The 14,514-nt window shown below is 40.2% G+C and overlaps 1 protein-coding gene across 1 annotated transcript in view; it reads left to right on the forward strand.

Moving 5' to 3' along the window:
* Window positions 1-14,514, forward strand: part of RARB (retinoic acid receptor beta) — a 769,542-nt gene that overhangs the window by 24,579 nt on the left and 730,449 nt on the right. Inside the window, exon 2 of the mRNA XM_016940587.4 lies at window positions 4,832-4,910. The gene's annotated coding sequence lies outside the window, so the exon portion shown is untranslated. The remainder of the gene's footprint in view (window positions 1-4,831; window positions 4,911-14,514) is intronic.

The following is a 14,514-nucleotide window of genomic DNA, read 5'->3' on the forward strand; positions in this document are numbered from 1 at the left end:
TGTAAGGAGAGGTAATTGGCAGCACCTGGAAGATACCATCTTAAAGTGGACAGCTGCCAGAGATGTGGTTATGGAAGTGCAAGTACATTCAAGACACACCGATTCCCAATTATGTTACAATGCTAGAGACCTCACTCAAGGATCAGATTGAAGAACTAAGGGTGTGTGTGTGAATAAATTCTCTGGCCTTTTTGAAAATGGGAATTGTGTGACAGCTGGTTGTAGGGTCGTGTAGTTTCATCGTAAATAGAGAATGCAGAGACTTGCATTTGACAGTTTGTTTCTTTTGTACAGAGCTTACTGTGGGGATGTAATTTGAGCATCCCCTCGGGCAGATTGTTAGGCCTGCCAGGGCAAACATGCAAACTCTCCTTCGACTTCTTTGGTTGGTAGTAAATGAGCTGAGGGGTCAACAGGACTAGAAGGCATCTGAAATTTGCTGCTCAAACAACTCTTGTTTCTCAATGTGTAATCCAAGAATCCTTGGCGTCAGAATCATCATGTGAGTGCATGGTGTAGTGGTGCTGTTATTAACAATTAGAAACTTGAGTGACTATACTGTACCACATTCTATTGCTGGGGAAAGGAGTAAAGAGACCATGATTCCTGCTTTGTGGAGCTTTCCTTCTGCAATTGTTTTCCAAGTGTTGGCCCTGGACCAATAGCATTTCCTTCACCTGGGTACTTAGTAGTAATGTAAATTTTCAGGCTCCACACTGAACCCACCTAACAAATCAGAAACTCTGGAGGTGCAATCTAATGATACGACGTTTAATAACTCCTCTTCTTGATGCATAGTAGCATTTAAGAAGCATTCATCTAGGACAGGGTTACTCAACTTCCTCACTACTGTCCTGTGTATTGTAGGATATTTAGTAGCATTCCTGGCCCCTATTCTCAAGATGCCAGGTGGCTCCCCCACCCCAGCTGTACCAATAAAAAAAAGTCTCCAAATATTATGAAATGTTCCCTGGGGGCAAAATCATCCCTAGATGAGAACTAGTGCCTTATGGCAAGGCTGCTCAAAATGATCTGCTGACTGGCACCACTAGCACGACCTCAATCAAATCTCTGGGGCTGGAAAGGAGGAATCTGTGTTTTCAAAAGCACTTCTGGTAATTCTGATGCTGCTAAGGTTTGAGAATTACCATCCTAGCAGAGACAGGCAAGAAACCTTTAGATGTGTACATATAAGTAAATCACTCCAAGTGATGAGTATGCTACACGTCAGATTTGTAAGACGGAGTGTTTTCACTTTGTCCATTAAATTTCACATTTCAGAAGGACTGGGAAGATAGGAAAGAAGGTCAGGGTGCTCTGTGGGAAGGCTGTTAATTTTAAATAATGTGGTCATAGAAGGTCTCACTGAGAAGGTGATCTGAGACAGAAGGAAGTGAAGCAGTCAGATAAGGGGAAGAATACTTTGGGCATAGAGAAGGAAAAACAGCAAAGGTCCTGGGGCAAGGGTATGTCTGGTGGGTTCAGAGGGCAGTGAGTAGGCCACAGCAACACAATAGAAAGGCATGGCAGGAAAATAGTTGGAAAAGAAATGAAAAATAATGAATTAACTTACCTCGTTGCAGACTTGACTTCTGTATGTACTGGCTATGTGTCTTTTAGTATATGCTGTGATCTTTTTGGACCTCAGCTTTCCTTTGTATACCTGTTCCCTGTAGGCCTTCTCTGAGAAATAAACATGATCAAAGGATAAACTTTTGAGAGGGAATATAGTACATATTTAAATTCTAAACTTCCAGCACTTAGCACATTACATTGATCATAAGACATAATCAATACATGTTATATGGATTGTTTAAAAAAATTTGAACAGAAAAATCACGACCTACCACAGCAGATTCTCGGTCTCAGCCTTCCAGATGGAAACTGGAAATCTGCATTTTTTTTTTTTTTTTTTTTTTTTTTTTTGAGACAGAGTCTCTCTCTGTCGCCCAGGCTGGATGGAGTGCAGTGGCGCGATCTTGGCTCACTGCAAGCTCCGCGTCCCGGGTTCATGCCATTCTCCTGCCTCAGCCTCCCGAGTAGCTGGGACTGCAGGCCCCCACCACCACGCCCAGCTAATTTTTGTGTTTTTGGTAAAGATGGGGTTTCACTGTGTTAGCCAGGATGGTCTCAATCTCCTGACCTTGTGATCCGCCCGCCTCGGCCTCCCAAAGTGCTGGGATTACAGGAGTGAACCACCGCGCCTGGCCTGAAATCTGCATTTACAACAAGTTTTCCTAGGTGACTCTTGAATATGTACAATATTTTGAGTATCTTCATTCTTCTCATATAAATGTACCATGATCCCTTTAAAATTATTTGAAATGCCCTAGCAGTGGAATTTTGCAGGGATAAAAATTCATCCATGAGGCTCTAAGACCTTCCCCAAAATGAGCCAGGTTTTAGACCTACCATGGCATGCTTGGGGATTATAGTGAGGGTTTTGTCACTTTGTGGCGAGGCTTCCTGGATTGAATATTCAGGGGACTCCTCAGAGGAAGCCAGTCAATAGTATTAAGGAATAGAAACATGTCCTGACCCACTGCATGATAAAAGTAACTCTGAGGTAGATATGGTATTATGTCCACCATGGTTACGTAGAAATTAAAGTTATCCAAGGCAAAAGATTCCTTGTACTGTACCTGACTATCTATCTAAGTTTTCTTTTGCTTTGCACTCAACACCTCTCTCCTGATTCGTTGACTTATGTCGTTATGCTTTGGTAACTAAATAACCTTGAACTTCTGTAGCTTCTACCCTCCTAAATGTTCGGTGTTTGGGGCCATTTTCAGTCCTTAAAAATAAACCATTCTTCAACATGTTACTCTCTGGTTATTTTGCTCAACCTTATTTGCCTTGGGGAACCAAAAAGATTAAATCTTACCAGGTCTTGAAGTTACAACAATTTGAACTGCTAGATTTTTCTGCCTTAATTTCCCCTCTGTGAGTTCAAGAGGTCAGACATAGTCTGAGGCAATACTTAAGGAGTCTGTATCTCGAAAAAGCAATTGGATTAAGTTGCTTGAATCTGTCTCCTCTTTTCACATTGAAATGATGGGGGCAGGGGGATGGAGGAGTGTCAAGATGAGCTTTCAATTGATTTATTTCGTAGAGAAAATGCACCAAAGCTGAAGAGAAAATGCCTTCTCATTATTGAGTTGCTAAGCTACACCTGGCAGTTCACGTTGTGGTCCATGACTGGAGCTGGAAGCACCAAAAGTTTTTATTCATTTAATTCACTAATAAATTAATTACACTCATCAGTAAGATTCATACACAAGCAATCTAAAGAAGTTAAAAAAAATCAAGGATGTTGCCATTTATACCGAACTGGACTATCATTCTTTTTAAAATTTCTCCTTACAGTCCCTTGCAACATTTATACTTCACACCCCTCATTCCTCAGATGGGAGAACTGAGAGTCCTAACGGTTCTGGAGTCTGTTCCAAAGTTTTTAAGTATTTCTATCTTCCAAGATTAGGTGCAACACGCTCACTAAACTTTTCCTCCACTGCTCGTTCACCCAGAAACATTTTGAATTAAAGATGTTTCTAGGGTCGTCAGATAAAATTCAGAATGCCTAGCTAAATTTGAATTTTTGATACACAACAAATATATTTTTTAGCATAATTATGTCCCCAATACAAATATGTCTCAAATATTACATGGTAGATACACGTATACTAAAGATGTATTTGCTCTTTACCTGAAATTCAAATTCAACTCAGCATCCTGTATTTTTACTTGTAAATTCTGCCAACACTAGTTACTCCTCTTTAACTAATGCTGTTTCGACTTCAGTGCAGTAGCTCACACCTGTAATCCCACCACTTTGGGAGACCAAGGCGGGTGGATCATTGAGCGTAGGGGTTCAAGACCAGGCTGGGGAACATAGTGAGACCCTTGTCTCTACAAAAAAAAACAAAACAAAAAATAGCTTGAAGTGGTGGCATGTGCCTGTGGTTCCAGCTACTTGGGAGGCTGAGATGGAAGGATAGCCTGAACCCAGGAGTTTGAAGTCACAGTGAGCTGTTATTATGCTACTGCACTCCAGCTTGAGCAACAGAGCAGCAAGTTCCTGTTTCCCCGCCCCTCAACCAAAAAGGAATATTTTGTTGTGATGGTTAAACTTTAATCAAAGAGGATCTCTGAGGCAAGTTATTTAGCTTCCCTAGCAGGAGGAAATTAAGAAAACTAAATTATATTCTTTGAATAAAAGACAATTTAGAACCTAAGACTTTGCTTTCTTAAAAAATGTTAGGATTAGAAACTATTGTCATATTTCCCTAAAATTGCTGACGTAGTAATAGGAGGTGTCTCTCAGTAGACCCTAGAACTTATTTTATTATGTAAAAAGTGATGAAACCAAGAAGATTACAACATGTTTCTTTTTTTCTTCTTATAAATCTTCACAGGCCTGAATTATAGCAGAACTTCTATCCAATCTACTCTTAATTTGCTATTGGGTCAAAGGTCCATGCTAGTGGGATGGGCACTATAATTAACGATTGCCACCTGTGTGAATTCTTTTGCATTTAAAGCACATAAGCCCCCCCCTGAGCCCAGTTAATATGAAGCACTGAACCAAGATGGCTGTACCCTATCGTGTGATTCCCTCCTTGTGAACGGGTACAGCTTCAGTGAAGAAGTTTCAGTTTGGCTTAAGATTTAGCAAAAGAACTTGGTAGTCTCCTCATTTCAAGACGGTTAACTATGTCACGTCATGGAAAGGAGGTATTGTGAAGAAGCAGGCAAAGATTTTGAATAATCTGATTTCTTTTTCTGCATTGTGATGTTTAAGACTGCTAAATGAAGACCATTGTTTTTGCAGAATCCTGAACATCATCATAAAAAGACGGTCACCAGTCCTGCTCATCAGGAGGACTGTTCTCACAATCTTCAGCAAGGAGGTACGTTCAGGTTTAGTCCTTTTAAGTTCTCTAATACTTTTTGGGAGGCCGAGGCAGGTGGATTATTTGAGGTTAGGAGTTCGAGACCAGCCTGGCCAACATGGTATAACCCCGTCCCTATTAAAAATACAAAAATTAGCCGGGCATGGTGGCACTTGCCTGTAGTCCCAGCTACTCGGGAGGTTGAGGCAGAAGAATCGCTTGAACTGGGGAGGTGGAGGTTGCGGTGAGCTGAGATCCTGCCACTGCACTTCAGCCTGGATGACAGAGCAAGACTCTGTCTCAAAAAAAAAAAAGAAAAGAAAAGTTCCTTAATACTCTTATTAGAAGCTATGGTCAGTAATTCCCTTTGTATTCAGCCCTACCTGGTTTTTAGAATGCTTACTCCAGTTAATCAGTTCAACTCAAGGCAGCAGTTTCTTGCCAGGAAGAGCGGAGAGAAAAGAATTGAGGTGATGTCTTTCTCTATATTGCAATATCTCTTGAAACAAGGTGGTTCTGGGAGCTTGAGAATTTTGCTTTTCTTTGAGGTTGGGGAGAGAGTTGTGACTGAGAAAGTGGGAATGGATTCAGGGGGTGGAACTTCGTTTTAGAGCCATGTGATGAAATGTGAACTAAGTTTTTAGTACAACTCTCATGTAGGTGTAACAAATAGTTAAGCATTAGAATGCCTTCAGGTGCCACGTTATTGTACTCACCTGGAAGTTAAACAGACTGTTCTAAAGCAGCTCTCTTGCTTTAGAAGGTTTTGGTCTCAAACCTCTGTATTCTGGTGTTTCTAAATGTGGTAATCTTTCTGGTTTAGTATGTTTCACAAAATCCCAGACTCAACCAATATAATCAGTATGCTTTGCTTAGTCATTAAGGTTTTCCAGGGTAAAATATGCAAAGATATTAAAATCTGAATTGTAAGTTTTATATACTTTGGGGACTTGGAAGTTTATATCATATGTCTGCAAACATTTTCTGTAAAGGACTAGACAGTAAATATTTTAGGCTTTGTGGGCCATATGGTCTGTCACATGACTCAATTCTGCCATTGTAGCAATAAAGCAGCCCTGGATAAGATGCAAAGGAGTATGGTATGTTCCAATAAAACTTTATTTGTAGACACTGAAATTTAAATTCTATATTATTCTCAGGTGTTGTAAAATATATTTGCCTTGCAATTTCTTTTCCATCTCAAAGGTTGGGAATAAAAACAAACAAACAAAAATGGGTGGAAGGATGGATTTCGTCTACAGTTTGTAGTTTGCTGACCTACCTTTACATCAATAAAACAAGTCAAGTTCTGTGAACCTCCACTTGGTTTGTGATGCTGCCAGGATCTTGTATTATGTTCATGTTAAACTAATCATTTCCCAAAATGAACGGGGCCCATGTCAGAGGGGTTAGTGCCTCTTGGGGGTAGGCATCATATCTTTAGCTGCCCATTGTGGAAAAAGGGAGCAGTGGCAAATATTGAAGTCACCTGGCGCATCTTGGGTGTTGATTCTGATTGTTCTAGGAATAAACCTTTTGCATTTGGGACATTCTGCCTTCCCAGCCAGTAACCTCCCAACCTTTCTCACCTCCTCTCAGCCTTCTTTTAGTTCTTCAGCCAGTTAACAGGACATGAGAGAGTTATCAGCTTGGTTGCTGCTTTTCAGCAGGTCATTTGGCAGAAGTTTTCTTTACATTCTGTTTTTATTGCTTCTCTGTGATTAAAGGGGTTCCTTTCAAACACACGGCAAGAGTTGTTCGACCATAGCTATTCCTCAGTGTAGGCAAACTCAAGTATAGAAAACAAACAAACCCATCCACTGCTGCTGCCTCTTACTCTCTATACACGCATAAATAAATAATTTGAGGCATGCTGATTGAAGAAAAAAATCCTTTCCAGAAGAGAGCATTGCATGCAGTCTTTAAATTTCTTCTAAATCATTGCAAGCTTTTTCTAAATAGAATACCCCCTAAGTATGTTGAAATTGAGACTATTTAAAAAGGAAAGCATAACTTGTGTCAGGTGATAATGTGCTGTGTGACATTAGGTACAGAGAGGAGAAGTAACTTATCTGAGTCACTTTCTAAAAAGAGGAACTTGAACTACATGAACTCAAGGGGCTTCTTGTATACTAATGACTTAGTATACAAGTAAACTTGCTACTCAGGTTTGTTTGCTAGGAGCAATAGACTATACCATGTAGCCTAGGTTTGTATATTTTGTGAAACTCACACAATGACAAAATCACCTATTGATGCATTTCTCAGAAGGTATCCCCATCATTAAGGGATACATGACTGTCTTATATTTGGCAAATATAGTTGACCACTGAGGGTTTTCACTTGTGAATTCAACCACCACCAATGGAAAACATTTGGCGGGGGCAGGAAGTATCTGTACTGAATGTATATAGGCTTTTCCGGTCATTATTCCCTAAATAGTATAGTATAACTACTATTTACAGGGCATTACATTGTATTAGGTATAAGTAATCTAGAGCTGACTTAAAGTATATGGGGAAATGTATATAGATTATATGCAAATACTATGTCATTTTATAAAGAGACTTAGCATCATGAATTTTGGTATCTTCAGGGAGCCCTGAATCAGTCCTCTATGGTACCAAAGGACAACTGTGTTTATTTCATACCTTCATTAATACAGAAAGGTGGTTCCCAAATGTCTTAGTGTAAGAACACTTTCATATTCCTAGAAAAAAATAATCAAGGACCTCAAAGATCTATGTATACAGTTATGCCTATTGGTATTTACCATATTAGGAACTAAGAGAATGATTTACTGATTTATTAAAATAATAAACTTATTCTTGTTAACATAAATAACTTGTTATTAAAAAAAAAAAAAAACCTTTCCTGAAGCAAAAAAGTTAATGAGAAGCGTGGAAGTTTTCCCCCACGGTTCTGTAGGTCTTTCTAGTGTCTGGCTTAATAGGTAGTTGGGTTCACATATCTGCTTCTGCATTCAAGCTGCAGTGATATCACACGTCATGTAGCCTCTGGAAAACTGCACTGTAACTGATGAAAGGATGAGCGTGAAAAAGACAAGTGACATTTTAGTGTTACTAGCAAAGTAGCTTTGACTTGTTGGATGTCCTGCAGGGACCACCAGGGCTCCCTGGATCACAGTTTAAGAACCACTGGTAGGGCAGTAAACCATGGACAAGGTATGTATAATTCCTTCCATGCAAGTGGATCAGCTGTCCTGCTGACCAGGCACAAACTTCTCACTGTGACTGCACTTTCGAAGTTGCGGCCTAAAGATGGTTATCAAATGACCACCTTTTAAAATCTGTAAGCTAACATTTCCAATGGTAGCACTACCACCTATGTATGAGACACACTGCTCTTCACAGCTTTACACGGTATGGCTGGAAATAGGAAAAATGAAGGAAAGAACTGCTGCTGCTGACCCGCATTGCCATCAGGTGTGGGTTTGGTTTCTCACTCTTGTTATAGATTCATACTCACAGAATTTTGACTCATTAGTCATCAAGTGTTGGAGTGCTATTAAAGGCTATAGTGATTAAAAGTATAAGGTAGCGAATTATATGATTTTTCATCTTCAAGGAAACGAATGTCCAAAGAGGTGGGTGAATTTTCCAAGGTGACCTGGTGAGGAAGTACAGTCATCCCTCCTTATCCATGTTTTTGCTTTCCACGGTTCTGGTTACCCATGGTTAACAGGTCTGAAAATATAAGATAGGAAATCCTAGAAATAATTCATAGGTTTCCAATTGCCTGTCATTCTTAGTATCACAATAAAATCTCTGGCTCTCCTGCTTTGTCCCACCTGGGATGTGAATCTTCCTCTGTCTAGCGTATCCATGCTGTATATTCTGAGTCTGGTAGTCACTTAGCAGTCATTTCAATTATAGGTTACAAAAACATAGCATATATAGGGTTTATATATCTACAGTTTCAAGTATCCACTGGGGGTCTTGGAATGTATGCCCCATGTATAAGGAGGGGGCTACTGTACTAAACCTGAAGTAGAATTAAGATATCATCTTTATATTATACTGTACTATATCTGTGGTACCTGCCCTTCGGCAGCCTAGAGTTACAAACTAAATGTAATAATCAACTAAATTTATAGAGTGTGGATTCCAAAGCAGGCCATTCAGTTACATAGACTCACAGAGGCTGGGGTCAGCTGAGAGAAATACTGGAGCTTTAGTGGGAATTGTGAGGCAAACTTTTGAAGTACCAGGAGGACTTGGATGGAAACAATAATGCAGAAGAAATAATGTGGGGAAAGGCACAGAGGCAGAGATGGCTAGAAAGGAGAATAGCCCCATTAACACAGAGCATGTGCTGAAGAATAAGGAAAGAGGAGGCTGATTGATGGGGTGATGGCAGCCATATCCTGTCCAAATCAGGAGCATCCATTTTGAGATGCCTCATCTAACTGGGGCTGCAGACAAATGGCTTGTGAAAAGAGCCATACTAACAGAGCTTTACAAGGATTCCACCCAAGATTTTGGCCATTTAACTTCATGGATGAACCAACTGAGCTAACCAGCCACAGATGTTTTGTTTATAACCAGAGGAATTCATGTGAGCTTGGTGATGACAATTCCCTGTCTATAAAACGCTGATAGTTAAACAGTGATACTGTGTGAAGCACTTGGAGTCTCTATCTTGAGAGGCAGTTCTAAAGTGTAATGGTTTAGTGGTCATTTAGCATGATGGGCCTTTGGAGTGTAATATCATTTGCCTGCCAGTTAAAATGAACACTTCTCTGTGGGAAGTCAAAGATCATGTCAGCGTAACCTGGATTAGGGGAAGGAAAGCATCAAGAAGTGAATGCCAAAATAGAAAACAGGGAATAAGATTTCTTGTACGCCTGGCCTGTTCATAAATCCAATTTAATTAGAGAACACCACTCATTTTCACTGACTGGGGGAGGGGGAAATTTTCTATGAAGCAACAAGTTTGACTTTTTTTTTTTTTAAGGGAATGCTGCTTTATCTTCACTTTCCTCCTGTCATTAGACTAACACTTTTCTAATCTTATTTGATAACCTCCTACTTCACTGATAAAATCGAGATTATGAAAATAAAGAAGCTGAACTTCTTGCCCACCCAGAAACTTCTGTATCTATGTCTCCATTCCTCCTGCCCATGTGTGAGGATGGAGGCATACCTTCTCCTGCTCAAGGCCCGCCCCTCCCTGAGGCTCTTGGCGCCACCCTATCTCAATGTCCTACCAATCCCAATTCTTCATTAACCCTGACTTGTATATTTTCAATCTGTCTCTGCCCATGAATGTGATTTTCTGCCCTAAGCTTAGAAATGTAGACAAGTTTCACTAACTTTTGCTCCTCTATCCTTCTTTTGCTGCACTTGCACTGAGCTTACTTGTTTCACCCATAACACTGAACTGTGAGCATGCACACAGTCACTGATGTTCTAATTGCAGGCATGATGGCATTCAAGTTGTATAACACGGCAGGGGCTGGAACTGTTTGTATCCAGGTTCTGTCCTCCTCTGATGTCAGACACACCATCCATCCTTTGCTGTGTTTATCTTATCGACCTGGTTCCTTGTTCTTTTCCTTTGCCATTCAGTGTTGCTCCTTTGCGTTTTTTCTTCCTTTGCTGTCCCGTGTTGGTAGGCCTCTGGATACTTCCCTGGCTCTCTTCCTTGCTTAGGCTCCATGTGTTGCTGGGGCAATGTTGTTTGCACAGGCCATTTTAGTAAGCACTTTATTCTGTCTTCTGAATCTATACTTCCAGCCCTGCTGTTTCCTTCGAGTTCCAGAACCAGGTGACAACTCAGACTCACTATCTCATATCCAAACTCAGTTTACTCTTCAACCTTGTTCCTTCTTTATTGCTAGTCTCAACTCCTGGCATCAAACTCCACAGACTATGGCTGGTAGGCCCAAATCCAGGATGCTAATGTTTTGTAAATGATTTTTTGGAATATGGCCACAGCTATTATTTTTTAAGTATTTTTTATGCTCTAAAAAAGATCATGTTGCCTTCAAAGACTAAAAAATTTACTCTCAATCTTTTAAAAAAATTTTTGCCAACCTCTATCCCAGAACATCAAAAGCATTTGGAAGGTGTGTGAAAACACAAATTGCTAGGTAGTATTTCTAAAGTTTTTGATTCAAGTTATTTGCATTTGTAATAACTTTCCAGGTAATGCTAGTCAAGGAACTGTACTTTGAAAAGACTCTTGTTCACAATTGTATTGTCATTCGCTTTCCTCTCCTAAACAGGTATTAAATCTCTCGTCTCCATCGAATCTATTCTCTTCAGTGCTGCCAAAAGGTTTTTCCAGAAATACATGTCTGCCTATTATATGACAAGTTCTGAGGGTGCCTTCATTACCTACAGATAATATTCATCAACTTGAATAAATCATAGGCCCTAATAAAAGGTTGAGGACCACAGTATTATATGCATGAACTATAGAAGTCCCTTAGTATACAAGAGGAATTTGTTCCAGGACTTCCTGTGTATACCGAAATTTACGTGCCCTCAAGTCTCACAGTTGGCCCTGTACACCTGCATATGTAATGTTTTCCATCCAAGCTGAAAAAAATATACATGTAAGTGGATGCTTGCAGGTTGACCCATGTTGCTCGAGGGTCAACTGTATTTTTTCATGCCAAGCATCTTCAGCATTGACTCATTGAATCCTCACAATACCCAGTGTAGTAGAAACTTCTGTTATCCCCATTTTCCAAATGAGCAAATCTAACTTCAGTAACAATGTCATGTAACAGGAAGGCTGTGAAATCAGAATTCGAACCCAAGCAGTCTGGTTCCAGAGACCGTGCTTTACTGAGTCTCACATAGCACTCTTCCACCTCTCTGTCCTGTGGTGATTTTCTTATATTTATTATAACTTAATACGTACAAATGTAAACCTAGATATATTTTTCTATGCTAATAGTTCTTGTACAACTATAAAACCAAAGTGAATACAAACACAATTTGAGTAAAATCTAAATTAACATTAAATTGATGTGACATATCACTGCGGTCTTACTGAATATTGTCTATTGCTGCATGAATGGGTGTTGATTTGCTACAGTGAGGTTATTGTGGCTTTGACCTAATTGTGCAGCCTGAGACATGTTGGGTCAGTTATTACATTTTTTTCAAACACCTGTGAAACTTTTATTTTTATACCATAATATAATGACATTTGGCCTGAATGTGCCACACAAATATTAAGTTGACCTCTTTCCCCCTAATTAAGCTATTTCTAGGTAGTACAACTTAATCCACACCATCAAAAGTAAAACATTGGTCCTGAATGCCACAGGGATTCTGGATTTTAAGGTGGTTAGCTGCGGACCCCAATCTGAGGAATGCTGGCCCCAGGATGAAGTCTAACTCCTAGGCTGACATTCAATTCCCTTCACACCTGATCCTGCCAACCTCTCATTTCATCTCTTACCATTTTCTTATGCTTTCCATTTTACCAGTCCTAACGGCTTGTAATTCCAGGAACTGTCTCATCCACCCACACTTTTGCACATACCATTGCTCTGAGTGACTACCTTGTCCAGTCCTCAAGCCCACACCTCAAATCCACTCTACTCTCAACTCCTCTTCATCCTTTAAATTTCTATTTTAGCACAGAAGCCTCATAAACTATTTAAACTGACATGTATACAGGGAAAGAAGCTAATGACCCATTGTAACACAAGGCAAGGCACTCTGGATTGTCTTTTCTCATGTACCTATGGTTCCAGATGAATTCCAGCATGCCGCACAGCATGGTTTAAGAAATAGGCTTCGTGGGGGGAATGGGAAAACTGACAAAGCCAGAATCAGCAAGAGAAGGGAAGATGTGAGCTCCCAACCTCCCTCACCGGCCAAGGGGCTTCCAGGTCTTAGTTATCTGCAGGCCTCACAGTATGTGGGTTTTTCTTCCAAATGCAAGTATTCTTTCCTTCTTGCTTTTCAGTTTGTAACTGCCCAATGAGTTCTTCTTGCCCACTGCCCAGATAGAGCTGATTTATCACATCAGGAGACTTGAAATAAAGAGTTTTACACATGTAGAGCTGGTTAAAGGGGACAGCAGTGTTTTATTATTCAAATCAGCCTCCCCAAGGATTTGGAAGCTAGGATTTTTCAAGGATAGTTTGGGGGGAGAAAGGGAGAGTGACTAAGCAGTGGATGCCTGCTGATGATTGACTGGGGGTACAATCACAGGTGTGTGGGAAATGGTCTTCATTTGGTGGGGTTACAGGAGGGTCTGAAGGTCCAAGTGGAGCCATTGGTCATCAGATATGCAAAAAACCTGAAGAGGCATCTCAAAAGGCCAAGCTTAGGTTCTACAATAGTGATGTTATCTGTAGGAGTAATTGGGGAAGTTTATATTTTTGACCTCTGGAATTATGGATGGCAATTGTTTATGTCTACACCTTAGCAGAATTTGTGTTTCTCTCATCCTCCTAGCCTGGTGGTCTCTCATTAGCCTTACAAAGGTGGTTAAGTTTTGGGGAGGGGCTATTATCATTTAAAACTATAAACTAAATATCTCCCAAAGTTAGTTTGGCCAAGCCCAGGAATAAATAAGGGCAGTTTGAAGGCTAAAGGCAAGATGGGAGTTGGCTAAATGAGATCTTTCACTGCCACAATTTTCTCACTATTAATAATTTTTGCGAAGGCAGCCTCACTTTCCTAGGAAAAGCTTGAGGGAGGAAACTTCTTAGTGGAAAACAAGTCAGGCCAGCTTGGCACCAAGCGGACTCGATTTTGAAGTAATGACTGTTCATATAGTTGTCTCAGAAACCCTTGCTGCCTAGCACCTGGACACCTTAAAGCCCAGTGGAAATTACTTACCCTTCTGTAGGGGAGGGAGCCTTTGGTCTCATGGGAAGCAAACTTTGGGTGCAGGCCCCTTTCCTGGCAGAAGTGGGGAGTGTGCTCAGTGTTGAAGCAACTCAGAAGGAGACCTCAGGGTCGTTTTTGTATATACTTGCTCATGCCTCTATCCTCTTCTTGTTCAGTTCCTGCCAGATTTTTAGTGGTCCATTAAGTTGAAAAATCAACTTTGGAAATTCTCTTAAGAAAAGCCCACAAAAACAACAAAAGGAAATGGTAGATACTTGGGAAATTTTCATTGACTGCCATTGAGTTCAAGTCAACCATAGGCAGATTTCAAGTCGACTGTGAAATGATTCCCCATTGAGATAAAAGTGCTCACTGAGATAACAGATGCCCATATTGAAGTGATCAGGGTTGGAGATGATTCATCCTTGCTAAGGAAAATGCAATTCCATATCTCTGGACGGCTTGCAGAAAAAACGGGGCTTGATATCCGAGTTGTAAGAACTATCTGTGAAATTACAATAATTTTCCTGGGGCTGTGTTAGCACTTACTCTTCAATCTTTTTAATGTAGGTTCAATAAAACAGTATGAAATGCATGTGTTACATGTGGGTGTTAGCCTGTTTTAAAATCTGTCCAGATGCTATTGTCTGGATATAGAAAATCTAGGTTTTAGAGATCAAAATAATTAATTTAATACACAACAAGAATAGAAGGCACCTCAGAAACACACTTGTACAAATGATGCCAAACTTACTTAGTATTTAATCCATTTATAAGGCTGATAAGACTTTTAAAAA

The sequence above is a fragment of the Pan troglodytes genome, chromosome 2 (genome assembly GCF_028858775.2).
Source record: "Pan troglodytes isolate AG18354 chromosome 2, NHGRI_mPanTro3-v2.0_pri, whole genome shotgun sequence".
NCBI lineage: Eukaryota > Metazoa > Chordata > Mammalia > Primates > Hominidae > Pan > Pan troglodytes.